This window comes from Lygodium microphyllum, chromosome 12 (genome assembly GCF_053477565.2).
Source record: "Lygodium microphyllum isolate KBCC chromosome 12, Lygodium_microphyllum_v1.1.10, whole genome shotgun sequence".
Taxonomy (NCBI): Eukaryota; Viridiplantae; Streptophyta; class Polypodiopsida; order Schizaeales; family Lygodiaceae; genus Lygodium; species Lygodium microphyllum.
In genome coordinates, this window is record NC_141146.1 from 7,813,309 (window position 1) to 7,831,567 (window position 18,259).

General features: G+C 41.7%; 1 pseudogene; it reads left to right on the top strand.

The window, feature by feature from the left end:
- The first annotated feature begins 3,446 nt into the window (after positions 1 to 3,446).
- Positions 3,447 to 8,052, top strand: LOC148027429 (scarecrow-like protein 23 pseudogene; annotated as a pseudogene).
- Positions 8,053 to 18,259: the final 10,207 nt, after the last annotated feature.

The following is an 18,259-nucleotide window of genomic DNA, read 5'->3' on the forward strand; positions in this document are numbered from 1 at the left end:
GGTTGGCCACGTTACCTTACTAAACTATATGCATGCCGATAATACTTTTTACATAGTTATACAAAATTGTAGTGCTCATTTTTCTTAAGAGTATACTAATAGCTATTAATAAGGGCTCTCCTAACTTTTCCACCCTTTAACTTGTTTCAATGTCATCCTCAAGTATATCCCTCAAATTATGGGGTGTCAAACAGTACATGCAGAATATCGATAAAATGTAATTTCTATGATTGAAGATACAATGTTTCCCTACTCACATTGGTGTTACATTGTATCATACACCTAGATTGTCATTATTTTCCCCTCATCATGAGGCTTACCTATCAATTGTTGATCATGTTGGCACTTGTAAAGGTCACTTCATTAAACTACCACTTCAATGTGAAGGTGAAAGAAAATGAGACTATGGGAGCTTATCCTTGTGAATTTGAACTAAGGAAATTGTTTAGGCACTTGGAGGATGCATACATGCTTAATTGAATGAGCAATCAAGTGAAACGAGAGTTATCTTAGATAGATATGTGCTAGCTTAAAGAGTTTTTGCAAAATAATAAATTTAGATGGATGACAATGATTTCCAAGTTAATGTGCAATCCACATTATAGTTTAAACTTATTAGAAAGCTTACCTTGATATTTGCACAGATTTAAGAAAATCTATGTAAATGAGTTGTGGCTTCCTTAATTGCAAACTGTGTACATATCATATACTTATTTTCTCCTATCTAGGATATTCAAACACCTCATATTTATATATCCTAAGTGCACATGCACAACTATGTTGTTTACATGTTTTGTTTTCTTTCTTCCATTGGAACCACAAAGATTATGGATCATAACCTACTACATTAGAATTGAAACTATCTCAAAGTTCCCACTATGCTAATATTTCTAGAACTATTGATTAAATACCACCCCATGATGCCAACCTTTGGATATTAATACATCATATGTCTTAAAGAGAGAGACTTCACCCATATTACATACTCATTACATAGTGCATTTGGCTAAAGCCCACATGTAGAGTCTCTTGAAGCTACCATTCTAGATTTTGTTTAGTGATCTTCTTGTTTGATAAGCATGTAACGAATGAGTCCTAAGATAATATCAAAACTACATAATGCTCTAACTTGCTTAGTGTAGAGGTAAGGGTTAGGATATGTTGTCTTCCAAAGCCTATAATCTTGAAAGAATAGAAGTTTTTAAGTGGTGGCATGCCATAATGACATGATGTTAAAAGCTTAAGCCTATTTTGTTTCGGATAACTTCACAAAGCATGTGACCATTTTGTTAAAGCATACCATGAAAACAAAAATAAAATTTACCACCCTCAATGTTGAATCACTTGAAGTGGTACATTATGACTTCATCTACTCATCTGTTTTGATAGTTTTTCCTTTTTGAGATTGGCATTGGTTAGCGGAGGAGGTGGGGACACTAAAGGCATTGATAGTTTTTCCTTTTGATTGGTGGTGGTCGGGGGGAGGAGGTAGGACACTAATACATCATACGCTAGAAGTATAAGTATTATTTACTTGTGAACATTAACATAGGCATAATATTATTAAACTTCAATTCAAACTCTACATTGAGGTCAATGGAAGATGCTATTGTAGATAACCAACAACACTTATACATGCTTTCTTGTCTTTATTGCAAAATCTTAGCAACATGCATGTATGTAAGGGTTGTGAGGTTTGCAAATGCAACCATGTCCATAAAAGCACATGGTTTTGTATTTTCACCATGCCATCTTTCTTGTAAAACCACTATTCTAGTACACATGAATGTACATAGTACAATATCCTCAATTAAATCTAAGAAGTATGGCAAAAGAGTGGGGTGATACACCTAGCTCTAGTGTCTATCGATGATATCTACTTAATATCAAGGGATTCTTGAGAGTACATCTAGTTGATCAAGTCACGTTTACTAGAATAGTGGAGTGATACATCTAACTCTAGTGTTTATTGATGTTATCTACTTAATATCAAGGGATTCTTGAGAGTACATCTAGTTGATCAAGTCATAAAAGAACTATTGTAAAACCATTCTAGTAAATATGAATGAAAATTGTATTGTATCCTCTATTAAGGATAAGAAGAATGGTAGAAAGAGTGGGGTGAGACAGCTAGCTCTAGTGTCTATTGATGCTATCTACTTTAGTATCAAGGGATTGTTGACAATACACCTAGTTGATCAAGTCATAACATGACTATTGCAAAACCATTCTAGTAAATATTAATGAAAATTGTATAGTATCTTCAATTAAGGATAAGAAGAATGGTAGAAAGATTGGAGTTATATATCTAGCTCTAGTGTCTCTTGATGTTATCTACTTAACATCAAGGGATTGTTGACAATACATCTAGCTCATTAAGTCATAAAAGGACTATTGCAAAGAATGATACATTTTCTCACAACCATATGCACACACATGCATGCATATAAACCCGCCCATCCACACACATCATGTTGTTTCCATGAATGCATGCAACATGAGTGTGCACAAACTAGATACACCTTAGGCCTTGCTTTACCTATCGAGCATTTCAATATCATCTAACCACTAGATTGTGAAAATGAAATGCATGTCAACATATTTAGAAAGTGTACGCACTTCTACATGTGTGTGGTCACACTGTAAGACAATTAGATGTTTCATCCAATGTTGCTTGAATGCATATACAAGAGGTTGTGATGCAGTGAGGAGGGTAAGTGGATCATGAATTGCTAAAACTAGATGTTATGAAAGCTTGAAGACTAGTCTGTTCGTAAACTCTTGAGTGAGAACGAATGGTATTGTTCTTCTTTCCATGGAGTGTGGAACTTGGATACGAACTCATGTTGTGTGATCATGCACAAGCGTAATTACAAATAGGTAGGCACATATTAGCTTCTACAAACCTTCCCATCTTTTCCTGCATGTTGAAGAATCAAGATTAGTTGACACGAATAGAATTTCATGGGTTGAGGGCAAGACAAGGCCTAGAATAAGAGAAAAAGGATTTACAACATTAAGTCTTTTAGGCCAAGGTTGATCTAGAGTGACAACTGTGGCATTGTTCTGGCCACATACAAATATTCCAAATACCTTGCTAGGAGTTCAAACAATGGATGGAACATCCGAATACATAGGCAACAACTCACACTAGACATTGAAAATCTAGAATGGATTATGCTGGAGTGTTGTTATAATTGGGGATCTTCCACTAGGCCATTGGTGCCGGATAACTTCGACAAGTATAAAATAAGGGTTATTCCCATGAGTCATGACATGGGCGGTCACAGCACATAGAGACGTGGGATGGGGGGGCAGAGAGAGAGAGAGAGAGAGAGAGAGAGAGAGAGAGCGAACGAGCGTGGTTCACACGTGAAGGGGATCGATCACACAAGATTTATTTGGGGGAAGGGATTCAGCGCACAAAACACAAACACAAGCATGGATGCGACGGCCGATACAGTAGACAAACGACAGCCTCCCTGGAACGCATAACCCACACAGGATAAGAAAAATAGAAAGGAAGAAAGCCTAGGACTCTCTCTCTGTCTGTCTGTTCCTCTCTCTCTCTCTCTCTCTCTCCAGTGCCTGCTGCTGCTTCCCAACCCTGTCATAACATGATTATTGATTCGGGGTCTGTTCTCATGCCGGGAATCCATTCCAATTGAGCCCTCATCCGCACCTCTCGAGAGATCATACTGGCAAACCAATCTCATCAGTTTCTCTGGTCCCTCCCCCCAATTAATAGATCAAAATTGCCTACAGCAGCTTAATCTCTCTGCTAATTTCTACTTCAATGGCTTAATTCCTCTGCCAATTTCTACTTCAATTGTGGACCATCATAAAACATTCGATATTTCGAACTTTGAAGCATCTAGTTTGAGCGTAGTACATGTAACAGTTGAATGTCACTAACAGAATCTGATCGAAGTGCAGATCAGAGGCTTTCGTCTCATTGATCGTGTTTCTGGGCACGTTTCTGTACTCAAGGCTATCATATTGGTCAGTACTGAATTTAGCAGCTGGAGTCTGGCTGGATATGGAGAAGTTTTCAGCTGCAACTGCCAATGGGGTTGAGTGGATAGACGCCATAGTCAATGATCTCTTGGAGGCAATGCCCAATATGCCAGTGGAGGATATGGTGGGCATTCTCTCAGAGATGCTTGCCCCCTGGAACCTCCAAATTGAACCTCTAATCCTCGACGCTCGCCTCAAGGCTCTCAAATCGGCTGCAATGACTGCTCCTCCTCCTCCCCACACTCCAGATCCTTCCTCCCTCCAGAGCAGCTACCTCCCTTGTGCAGGTCCTGCTGCACGAGGAACCAAACGTGTCCGTAGCCGGGCAGTTCGGAGCATGCACACAGCCGCAAAGATGGACGGATTAGCTGGGTCTGACAATGCACAGGATCAGCAGTGCCATAAACTGCAATTTTCTGCCGCAGGCGGATCAATCCGACATGGTTCGGTTGATGAAGAGTCTCCCATTGGGGAGCACCAGTATGGGTGGTATTCACAGCCTAAGAGGAGATGTGAAGCAAATGGAGAGAATGGTTGTGACAGATTAGATCGTGCAAACATCAAAGTGGGCAGCCAAGAAGGATGGAATTGCCTGGATTCACACCCCACAAATGAGAATATGATGGAGACTAAATGGGTGCAATGCGATAACCGGGAAATGGCAGGAGGTTTATCACTATCTCTGGAGTATCAAGGGAAGCAGAATCATGATTCTGGCCAAGCTTGCAAAGGTCCTAGTATGCCCATCTCTGAAATTCAGGCTGGCAAACCAGCAAATCCCGGTATTGATTATGTTGATTGCGCTGTTGATCAGTTTAGCTACCTCAACTGCACAGCTCCAATGCAGCAGGTAGACTGCGGTAACCAGTCGATTTCATTGCAACAGCAGCAACAACAAGAAATGATGCAACAACAAGCTCCAGCTAATCTGCATGCCAGGAAGGTGACCGATGATGGGCGAGGTAAAATGAATGCCAATGAATCAGCCACCACTTCATCTGATGAAGAGGGTTTGCACCTCCTTTCCCTCCTACTCCAATGTGCAGAGGCAGTCTCAACAGACAATTTTGAAGAAGCCAACTTGATTACCCCTGATCTTCTTGAGATATCCTCCCCTTATGGAAATCCTGTTCAAAGAGTGTCAGCCTATTTCACAGAAGGCATGGCGGCAAGGATACTGAACTCTTGCATTGGAATATGTTGCCCTTTGCCCACATCACAACTTTTCAGCAATCAAAGCATCTCCTCAGCATTCCAAGTTTTTAATGGGATTTGCCCTTTTGTCAAGTTCTCTCATTTCACTGCTAACCAAGCAATCCTAGAGGCTTTTGAAGGTCATGAGAGGGTCCATATCATAGACTGTGACATAATGCAAGGCTTACAATGGCCTGCTTTATTTCACATCCTCGCTGCACGCCCAGAGGGGCCACCATATGTCAGGATAACAGGAGTTGGAACTTCCATGGAGGCTCTTGAAGCAACAGGCAAGAGGTTGTCGGATTTTGCACAGACTCTTTGCATGCCATTTGAATTTCATGGAGTTGCGGATAGGGTAGGTAGTCTGGATGCAGTGGCATTGAAAGTAAAGAGAGGGGATGCTTTGGCAGTGCATTGGCTGCAGCATTCGCTCTATGATGTGACAGGTTCGGACAGGAGAACCCTGCAACTCCTTCAAGAGCTGAGGCCTAATGTTATCACTATTGTTGAACAAGATTTAAGTCATGGGGGATCATTTCTGAACAGGTTTGTGGAGGCCTTACACTACTATTCAGCACTTTTTGATTCCTTAGGGGCAAGTTTTCCTGAGGACAGCAGTGAGAGACACACAGTGGAGCAACAACTTTTTGCGAGTGAGATCAAGAACATACTGGCAGTGGGCGGTCCTGCCAGAACCGGAGAGGTGAAGTTTGAGAATTGGCGAGAGACGATGGAGGATGGTGGATTCCGGCAGGTCTCTTTAGCAGGTAATGCTGCCACCCAAGCAGCTTTGCTTCTCAACATGTTCCCATGTGATGGTTATTCTCTTGTGGAGGAAAATGGGTTCTTGAAGCTTGGCTGGAAAGAACTTGGGCTCTACACTGCCTCAGCGTGGTCCTCTTTTCACCCAGTGGAGTCTTAATGTGCTTCCCTGACAATATGGGATCTGTCAAGTTTTACCATCAGGAAGGTTTATTAGTCATTTGATCCTCACAAGGTTAATGATTTAAGCCCCAGCCTGGAAGATTTTAGACATTAACCTTACAAGAGTAATGATTGATTGAACCTAGTGGAAAATGATTGTGGTCTTCGGTACAACTGATCAAACAAGCACAACTGCAGGCCATCTGATTTGATCACACAGTGGGGTGATAATTCAATGCAAAGCTTGGATTCTGTCAACATGCAAAGATCGGGGGCTTACTTGATCAGGGCCCAAGGAGATAAATGTATGCTGTGCTTTAACGGGAGCTTCGATTTCAGGGTATGCTTGAGCAAGAGTACTGTCCACATTCATGAAATTTGCTGCCACTGTCATCCATAATTATGTACTCAATCTGATGTTATGCTTAGAAGCATGACTGAGAAATGCTCAAATGGCATTGCCTCTAGAAGTTTTCATGGGAGTTTCAGGATATTGAAAGTTTGGGCAAGATTTCATCCCCATGGTTTTACTTCCAGGAGGTCGAATTCGATCCCCATGGATTTACTTGGAGTTACGTTCAATTTGATCCCTATGGTTTTATTTGCAGTACTGTCAGAGCAAATGCAGCTGCTGCACTTTCCCGAATTCGATCCCCATGGTTTTATGACTTGCAGTACTGTCAGAGCAAATGCAGATGCTGCATGGTCGCGAATTTGATCCCCATGGTTTTATAACTTGCAGTACTTTCAGAGCTGGTGCACATACCTGAACCCGATCCCCATGGTTTTACTTGGGGCAGGTGATCGAATGTGATCCCCATGGTTTTATAACTCGTAGAACTGTCCGAGCAAATGCAGCTGCTGCACACACTAGTGAATACAATATGGTTCTAAAGCCAAGAGGAGGCACAGACCATTAATGTTGCATAGCATGCGGCCATAGTCTGCTGGAGTGGTAAGCAAGTACATGGCAGAGGTCATTTGTAATTTGGCATGGCATTCTTATTGCTGGCATGATCAGGCACTGTAATTATATTGGCCGCGGTTGAGATTGTCTAGTCGGTTCCAATTAAAGTTTCGGGCCATCATGATGAGATGCTGATCACGAATCGAGCCCACATCTCGAGAGCTTCATGCAAGGCATGCGCAGGCCTAAATATTGGCAATGGCAGCTTGATGACCTACTAGAAGGGGATATGTGATGCCTTCATCATGGTTCGGCCATTGTTGATGATGAGCACAGGTCTTGCTGCCACCTTGTGTGAAGGGTAGAATTATGGGGGGTAAGAATTGCAGGCAGGGCCGCTTGCAAATCAGATGCTGCTCAAAAACAGTAATCTTAGAAGGCGGTTGACTCGATTCAACTGACTGAGAGAGAGAGAGAGAGCTAGCTAGCTTTACTACCTACATTCAGCAATCCAAGTGTACATATAATTCAGTGCTATCAAACTAAAACTTCCAGTCCGAATTAATGTACTTATGTTAGAGTATATCATTATAACCATGGATGCCATCATATGGTAGGTGTAATTGAATATAAAATAAGTGGCAGCTCTACAAACCAATCCGTAAGCCAACCTTCAAGTCAGTTCAAGAGAGGTTTCTCTAGCATGCCTTTGGTTGCCTCCACGAAGGCCATGGTGAATGATCAAGTACATTGACTATTTTCTTTATAATGTGATTATATTGCCTTTTGGTAGATATTATTAACAAGATATTCACCCCAAGGTACCACATCACATAGCCATGGAATTATGGGTTTCGACCCTTAAACCTTCCGAAAAAGTCACTGTGCACCCTCTCAACCAACTAGGATGTAACCACTTACTAGTGAGTAATATGTTGATTACTTCACTTGGTTTCACTTAGCTTGGACTCACTATTTTATGAAAGCCTCAATGATTATGTAAAAAGTTTGTTGACTTGTTTCAATAATAATCTATGGAGTTAATGAAACTATGATTATTTTTTGATCAATACATCTTGATAAACAAGTCATTGCTTCCAAAACGCCTTGCAAAGATGTAGATCATTTACCAAATAAATGTATAAGGATAGAATATAGCTTGCAAGTTTAGTTTCTCAAAGCCAATGTGTAGTAAAATGTCGCTTGTGTACCTTGCCAATGATGTCAAAACTTGTGAGAGAGCTAATGCCTAAGAGGCGTTTCAAAGTAGGCAAGCCTTACGTCCATCCCACAACAAGTTGAAAATGAGGAGACATATTGATTATGCACCTTGAGTCACTACAAGATACATGCCTTATATCAACGTTCAAAGCGACAAAAATGTTCATAAAGAAATTTGCCCTCGTTGTCGCAAAAAATGTCGGTATTAGTGACACCATAGAATAATCGCTATCAGCGTCGTTATCAGCGTCGCTATTAGCATACCGACACAGATAGCGACGATGATAGGGATGCTTTGCAACATATATTGTGGCGCTAATGGCGATGCGTGCTGTAAATTTGCAATGCTAATAGCGATGATATCAGGGTTTTTTTTTTGTAGCAGGGCAACTTAGCACTATGTGCTTTATTTGGGCCATACAAAAGAGTTTCAATAATGTATACAATGCTTGTGTAAATGAAGGCAAAGTGTACTTGAATCATAACACTAATACATAAAATAAATACTAGATCATGTAATGAAAGAGATGGTATAATCATGGTAAGATACTACTACTACATAGAAAATGCCTATACAAATCACATGACCGAAAAAAAAGAGTATGTGAGCTCCACGGATCCAAGGGCGAACTATAGATCCTTGCCATCCGAAACCTCGTCTTGCCGCAAAGGAGCATCGAATGGACTCTGCAAAAAAAGAAGCAACTACACATCAGTCCACCATACAATAATGCATTTTAATTGAAATTAGTAACTACGAACAAAAAATATGAGTAACTTACAGGGCCGCTACATCCATACAATATGTCGATCAATGCAATGAGATCGTGTCTCTCTGTATATCGAGTCTCTAGGCCGGTGGGATCATGGTTTGTAATGGAGTGCTGCAAAGAAAACAAAATACAACTGTTAGAAACATGATTGTCAGTACAAGGGATATTGCAAAAAAATAAGCAAGTAAAAAAAAAGAAAAACTTATAAGATGATGGATCACTCCTGCCTCTAGTCATGCCCTTGCCGCCTTGCGTTGCTGTCTTTAGCGTCCTGGAGAATCTGTAGCCTCTAGCCGTGCCCTTGCCGCCTCATGTTGTTGTCTCTAATGTCCTGGAGAATCTAGTTGTGCCTCTAGTCGTGCCCTTGCCGCCTCGCGTTGCTGTCTCTAACGTCTTGGAGAATCTGTAGCCTCCTCCCTGAGTTGGCGCTAGTCGTCCGCGTCTAGCCACTTGGACTTTGAGGCCCCACTCTTAAGTACCTTGCATGTGTTCGATTGTCTGTGTGACATGTATGCACACATGCACTCCATCATCCAGCCCGTGAAAAACCTATCTGCTACGGCAGGTACCAGAAACTCCTCATGCAAGGATGCTACTATGTAGTCCTTGCTCCCCTTCAGTATGTTCCTTGAATGATCCAAGACGTTGTACTGAAAAACTTGTTGGCACAACTCTCTCATACGAGCCATCACCCTCCTCGCCTCATTATTCATGATGGTGGCTCCTGTCCTATCATCTACAAGGTATCCATACCGCTCTGGGGTATGCCTAAGATGTGTTCTCTCCCACCTGCGACCACACTCTTGGGCATATCTAGGAGACCCTTGTACATTTAGTGTAGCTACAAGGGTAGTATCTCTCGGAGTAGTACCCATAGGGGTGCCATTTGCGGCGGACGACTGAGCAAAAGTTGGAGTGACTGGAGTAGACGTTCCCACAGGTGTGACAAATCCCATAGGTGACGCAACTCCAACAGAACGACGAGACGGAGACACTGCGTCAGTACATCCATAACAACCACGTGAGCCATGCTCTCTCGAACTGCCACGAGAGTGAGGAGTAGCACCTGCGTCCCGAGCCGACTGCGGGCTCAATGCATCCATGTCTCCGCAACATCTCCCAGAATCACTCCCTCCATCCGGCCCAAGTCTGGAGCGTCGACATCGTCTACTGGAAATTGAAGCATTAGAGTGCACCGAAATAGATCTAACAGAACGGCATGATGGTATCCGAGACAACTCCTATTCTGCCAAACCTCTGAATCAAGCCATCTAATCTGGAGACATACGCGTGAAGATCTCTTGTAGCTCCTCCTCGTCGCTCATCCCTCCACTCATCGTGCTGATCTAAATATCCACAAAGGTCACCTGCATAGACAAAAATTGATGTTAGCATAATCAATATAAATCAAGTAAAGCATGGTAATATAAATCTTTAAAAAATGATCTTACTTAAAATGCATATCTTATGTATCCTTATAAGCGATTCGTCAACGAATTGAGTAGGTGGATACTCCAAGCATAAAGTACCCTATGGTCCCATGTCAATCTCCAAACACAACTCCGCATACACTGGAAGGTCAATAGACATGTCACCACGGAAGGATGAGTCCACCTCGTTCTCAAAGAATTCTTGGACTCTTGTATTTCCATTATTGTTACCCGATTCTGGCTCCTCTACATGCTTCAAGCTTTCAGTGGCCTCCATCCCTTGCAATATCTACCTCTCTATTTGCATACTGTTCTCATCTACACTCGAAACATCACTTTGATCATATACTCTCACACTTTGGTGGGGAGCTGAAGATATAACATATTACCATTGAGGTTGTCGGGGTTTGGATAGAAAATCACATGTTCAAAATCACGTACAAGAGAGATTTAACTTTTATGCTATGTACCATGTCGTAATAAAATTTAAAAAAACATGAGTTCATGCACGGATTCACAATGGGCAGGCAACACAAACGTGTCGCGTAAATCCGTCCACCTTGTTTCGGAATCTATTTCGAGAAATCCAGATGGACCTCGTCGAACTGTTGCTCCAGCTCTTTCAAGTACCATTTTTAATCATTGCACATCTAATAGGATCATGGAGAAGCTACGGTAATCCATAGTGATAATACTTTGCAAGTTCCCAAAATACTCCATCTCATCTATAATCGTGTTTGAATCTGTTGCTCGTTGTCGGCTCTCTTGCTTGAAATTTGCCATGATACCACAATCTGTTGTGGAGCGCATTTTGTCGATACACTCCATGCAGAAATGCCGTCCACGCGACCACGCCGTACTATATATATTGTATTGTGCATTGAAACACTCAATTAGTTGTCGTATATAAAATATAGATACAACAAATCCTAAACATGTCGTTACCTTTGGACTACATCCGTCGAGAATTCCCACTCCTTGATTGAGACTTCCGCCCCTTCGCGAGACGCTACGGTCAAAGCTCCATGCAACCATCGCCTTGACATAAACCACGGCATCTCCTCTATACCCTCATGATATCAAATAGGTCAATGGCACATACTACATCAAAATTCAGATCATGCTTCTTCTCAATTTTTCCTAGCTTGCTCAGACCTAGCGAGCCACGTCTCCATGGAGGCATGGTGCAACATATAAAAGCGATTCACTTTCTCCTCCATTGCAACATCCATTCTTTTTTCTATCCTATTTCCAACCACCACATCTCCGATTAGTCTATCATCATCCTTCAGCGACCATAACATACTGTTGTCTGAATCCACCGTTGGTAGCCACTGTGAAATATGCACTAACGCCTCAGACACCAACCAACCTTTAGCCATGCTACCTTCTAGCCGAGCTCATTGTCACACAAAGCCTTTCAGGGTTTTCATGAAGCGCTCCAAGAAGAACATCCATTGCGTATGGTCAGGTCAAACAATCTCAACTTCATCTACAAGATGCACAAGAAGGTGAATTTGTATCGTGAGCATGCTGGTAGGCAGGTATTTATCAAAGAGACAGATCATCTCCACTATTCCCCACCTTGCGGATTCAATAGAGGACATCTTAATCTCCTTCTATGAGATTCATTACACTAAAGTTGACAACCTGTAAATCGGCCTGCGTATTTCTGGAGTAAGGCATCCTGTGATCGTGATCGGTAGTACAGATTGCCACAAACGAGGAAGCATTATCAACAACGACTACACTTCAAATAATAAAATACGCAAGCCACTTACAATCCATTCGTAGTACAAACCTGACATATCTTATGCCAATCATGGGATTTTAGCCCTGGTAATTGATTATTTTTAGAAAATGCGGACCTGAGAGAACGCATCATACCCATCGGAGTGCGGATAGACTTGACTATTTGCTTTACAATGCGCTCTTCTTTAGTGGACAAAAACCAAGGAGTGCGAGCTAGCTGCAAGGGACCATCAACACTTGATTATGGCCAAAGCGCCTCCATCTTGCCTACCTCCTTCAAATCCATTCGTGCCCCTACAGTGTTTCTCTTTCCTGTGATGTGGTCCCATAGTAAGCTATCCACGTTCCTGAAAATATGCATGGGATTCAACAAGTGGTTGATGTGTAAGTGGGTCCAATATGGCAACTCGTAAAAAACTGAGAACCGTCGCATTCCGTTTGGATGTGACTCCGTGTGGACCATTTTCAGCTCATACTAGCTTTGGGCATTCATACGTGCTAGAGGTCATCCAAGAAAACCTTCCCTGAGGTCATGACCCTCTAGCAAGAAAGTGGCTTGTCCTTGATATACCATTTTCTTCATGGTTCATGACCTTCGGGAGTCTAACTGTGGCCCACACAATGGACATGCATGATAACTTGAGGTAACCATACTTGTCCTAACACCTCTATCCAGTGAATACAAACCTGAACGAGCTATGATAAATATTACCAACGAGAACGGAAGACTACTTACCTGAGCACTCTCCGAATCCCAAAAAGTCATGCATGGCCCACATGAGAATGGCGACCTCTGACCATCGCACTTGCTCATATCTTCCACGTTGACCCTCTCCTCCCACAAAATCTTAAGCTCGTCAACTAATGGATGAAGATACATGTCCATATTTTTGACTTTGTAGCGGTCGGGAATGAGCAAGCTAAGGATGAGATGTCATTTCTTTGTAGAAAGCCATGGAGGGATATTGTAGTTGACAAGGACTATAGGCCACACACTGTAAGAAGTTGAGTGCAAACCGAATGGGGTTCATGCCATCCATAGCAAGACCGAGCTGAAGATTCCTTGGCTCTCGGGAAAAGCTTGGAAATGTAGAGTCAATGTGGCTCCATGCGCATGAATCCACTGATATTTGTTGAACTCCATTTGTGGATCTATTCTATATATGCCACGTTGTCAAGCTCACCATGTCGGATGTATGAAACATATGGTTTGTGTGGAGGATAAGCAGAAAGTGTCTAAGAACTTTTTGAGGGATGGTTTGCCCTTGCAAGTCCTGTCGATACCTCTAAGTACCATACTTTGGACATGTCTCCATAGTCTCTTATTCTCCTCGAAATAGTATGCAATCGTTGATACATGCATAGATGCTGTTGTAGTCCATACCAAGCTTTCGTAAAATATGTCGCGCATCATCACGAGACTCAGACATGTATTTGCAAGTTGTAATATATGATACTTCAGTAACCTTTAAAAAAATCATAAAACACCTTGGAAAAGCACATATGTTTTTTATTATAGTGGTGAAAAGAAATCAATGAAGGATACGTACAAGGTACCTGAACAACTCGGTCACGCTCGCATCGCTCCATCCGTATTTTGCTTGCATACTTTGGAGTGCAAGTAGTGTTTTTAGGTGAGATACTTGGCACCCATCATATAATGGTATTGATGTTTTCTCTCTAGGCGGATCAGATGTCTTGACATCCATGGGCATCAATGTATCGATCATTGCCTCCATCTCAGGCTCCAAGATTGTAGGAAAGTCTGGAAGGATACCTGTCTCCTCTGGTATCGACAGTATAGATTGGGTAGTATCTTCCAAGTGGTGGATTGACTCAAGCACTCCATCCATCACACGCCCACGAACTCTTCTAACTAGCCGCAAAGGGTGCATTCCTCCTTGGGACGAGACGTCATCTCCTTGGATAGAAAATTTGCTAGCCACACCCAATGCTTTTGTATATGATATTCAATTAGTTTGTGAATACAATGCATGATTGATATACACTTTTCTTACAATTTTCTCAAAATCTGAGATCACCTGATCAATGATCTTTGATTGAAACTCGCTGAAGTGTCGTATGTGTTCTATAGACAATCGACGCTTTCGTCTAATTTCCAGGTTATATTAAGAGCAAGGACATGGGACACATTGATTAAGATACGCCTTGCAATCTTGAACATCACAACCTTCATCGTTTTCCATTTGGTCTATGTTACAACAAACAATTTGTTTTTGTTATCATTCTTTTTTTCTTTTTTAAATTGTTTGAGAAGGGATTTCTTCTCTTGTAACTCAACAAAATTAACGTATGTAAAGTCTCCACCCACCCAGAAATTAACGTATGTTGGAGTGTTTCCCATCTCATGGTATTGCACCGGACCTCACCGGACCTCGTTGTCGCCGCCGCCGCCACCACCACCACCACCACCACCACTACTATTACTACTACTACAAATAAGAAAAGAAGAAGTTAAAGAACAAGATCTTACTCTCTCTTTGTTTTTTTATCAATTCATTCTCTTCTCTCTCTCCCTCCATCTCTCTCTCTTTCTCTCTTTCTTTATTATGTTGTATGTTTATTCCCTCTCTCTCATTCCTTCTTTCTTTTTCTTTTTCTCTCCCTACTACTACTACTACTACTACTACTACTACTACCACTACCACTACCACTACCACCACCACCACCACCACCACCACCACCACCACCACCACTACCACTACCACTACCACTACCACTACTACTACAACAATAACAACAACAATAATAAACAAGAAAAGAAGAAACAACAACAACAACAACAACAACAACAACAACAACAACAACTACTACTACTACTACTACTACTACTACTACTACTACTACTACTACTACTACTACTACTACTACTACTACTACTACTACTACTACAATAATAAACAAGAAAAGAAGAAACAACAACAACAACAACAACAATAACAACAACAACAACAACAACTACTACTACTACTACAATAAACAAGAAAAGAAGAAGAAGAAGAAGAAAAAACAATAACAACAACAACAACAATAACTACTACTACAAACAAGAAAAGAAGAAGAAAAAACAACAACAACAACAACAACAACAATAACAAATAAGAAAACTAAACAACAAACAAGAAAAGAAAAGAAAAGAAAAAACAACAAAAAACAAGAAAACTACTACTACTACTACTACTACACTAAACATCATATTGAGGATATATGGGAATTTCCCATAAGTTTGGGACATGTGGTCAAATCTTTGGATTTGTCATAACTTGAACACTATAACTCCAAATCAAGTGCTCTATAGCTCAATAGATTCCATTTTTCAAGCGCTTTCCAATGATAGGTCACATCATATGGTTTTGAGAAACTTATGGGTATGTTATCCGGGTGCCACCTTTTTGGTATTAAAAAAATGGGAATTGGAAGATTCCCAAACTCACTAATATTGTGTTACTACAAGATATAAGCCTTATACCGACGTTAAAAGTGATGAAAATATAAATATTTTTTTTTCACGTCATCGTAAAAAGTGTTGTTATTGGGGATGCTATAGAACAGTCGTTATCAGCGTCACAATTTGCGTCGGTGTTAGCGATATCAATGCAAGTAGCGACGCTAATAACAATGCTCTGCGACGCTAATAACAACATGTGCAGGTAGATTTGCGACGCTAATAGCGAGGATAATAGGGATTTTTTTTTTTGTGGTAGGGCAGTAAGTTGCCCTACCACATATAGCACTGTGTGCTTTATTTGGGCCATACAAAATAGTTTCTGCACTGTATACGATGCTCATGTAAACAAAAACAAAGTGTACTTAAATCAGAACACTGATACATGAAATAAATACATGATCACATAATGAAAGTGACTTGTACAATCATGACAAGATATCACTACTACATAGAAAATGTCCATAGATCAAGTGACCAAAAAAGAAGGATGTGTGAGCTCCAGGGATCCAAGGGCGAGCTACATATCCTCGCCATCCGAAAGCTCGTCCTACCGTAAAGGAGCATCAAACAAACTCTGCAAAAAAAGAAATAACTACACATCAGTCCACCATATAAAAATGCAGTCTAATTAAACATGGTAACTACGGACAAGAAAGATGAGTGACTTACAGGGGGTGCTGCGTTTATACAATCGGTTGATTAATGCAGTGAGACCGTACCTCTTTGCATATCGAGTCTCAAGGCCGGTCGGATTGTGATTTGTAATGGAGTGCTGCAAAGAAAACAAAATACTAACTGTTAGAAACATGATTGTCAGTACAAAGGATATTTGCAAAAAAATAAGCAATAAAAATAAAATAAAAACTTACAAAGTCCTCCAGATATGTCTTGTGGCCGTCACTCCCAAGATGATGGACCATTCCGGTCTCTAGTCGTGCCCTTGCTACCTCGCACTGCTGACTCCAATGTCCTGGAGAATCTGTAGTCTCCTCCTTTAGTCGGTGCTTGTCATTCGTGTCTAGCCACTCGGGATTTGCAGCCCCACTCTTGAATGCCTTGCGTGCGTCTGATCGTCTGTGTGACATATGCATGCATACAGTCCATCATCCAGCCCGTAGAAAATCTATTTACTATGGCTGGAATTGGAAACTCCTCATGCAAGGATGCTACTATGTAGTCCTTGCTCCCCTCTGGTATGTTTTTTCAATGATCTAATACGTTGTGCCGAAAAACTTGTTGGCACAACTATCTCATGCGAGCCATCACCCTCCTCCCCTCATCATTCATGATGATGGCTCCTGACCTATCATCGAAAAGATAGGCATATCCCTCCGGGGTATGCCTAAGATGGGTCCTCTCCCACCTGCGTCCACGCTCCTGGGCATATATCTGGTGTACCGACCGGGGTAGTGTCTATCGGTTAGCACCCATAGGGGTGCCACCTGTAGACGACTGAGCAAAAGCTAGAGTAACTGGAGTAGACGTTCCCACAGGTGTGACAAATCCTGGAGGTGATGCAACCCCAGTAGAATGACGAGACGGAGACATTGTGTTTGTGCCTCCATAGCAACCCCCTGAGCCACGTTCCTTGGAACTGCCATGAGAGCGAGGAGTCGCACTTATATTCCGTGCAGACCGTGGGCTCACTGCCTCCGTATCTCTACAGCATCCCCTTGACCCTGAAGCACTCCCTCCCTTTGGCCCAAGTCTGGAGCGTCAACCTCGTCTGCTCGAAGTTGAAGCATCTAATCACGCCGAAGTAGATCTAGTAGAGCAGCCTGACGATGTCTGAGATAGCTCTTGGTCCGCCATGTCTCTGAATATCACCATCTGATCTGGAGACATGCGCGTGAAGATATCTTGCAACTCCTCATCACTAATCCCTTGACTCATCCTGAAAAGGTCACCTACACAGATAAAAAATGATGTTAGCATAATCAATTTAAATCATACAAATCATGGTAATATAAATCCTAAAAAAATGATCTCACTTAAAATGCATATCTTATGTACCTTTATAAGCGATTAGTCAACGAATCGAGTAAGTGGATGCTCTAAGTATGAAGTATCATATGGTCCCATGTCAATCTCCTGACGCAACTCCGCATACACTAGAAGGTCAATAGACATGTCACCATAAAAGGATGAGTCCACCTCGTTCTCAATGGACTCCTGTATTTCCATCATTGCTAGTCGATGTTGGCTCCTCTACATGCTCCAAAGCTTTCAGCGGCCTCCAACCCTTGCAATATCGACCTCTCTATTTGCATATTGTCCTCATCTATGCTCGGAACATCTCTTTGATCATATACTCTCGCACTTCGGGGAGCTGAAGGTATAATATACCACCATCGAGGTTGTTGGGGGTTTGATAGAAGATTACCTGTTCACAAACACGTACAAGAGAGATTAAACTATTGTGACATGTACCATGTCGTAATACAATTAAGAAACAAATGAGTTCATGCACCTGTTCACAATGGGCCGGCAACACAAAGGTGTCACGCAAATCTGTCCATTTTTTTTCGGAATCTATTTCCAGAAATCCAGATGGACCTTGTCGAACTGT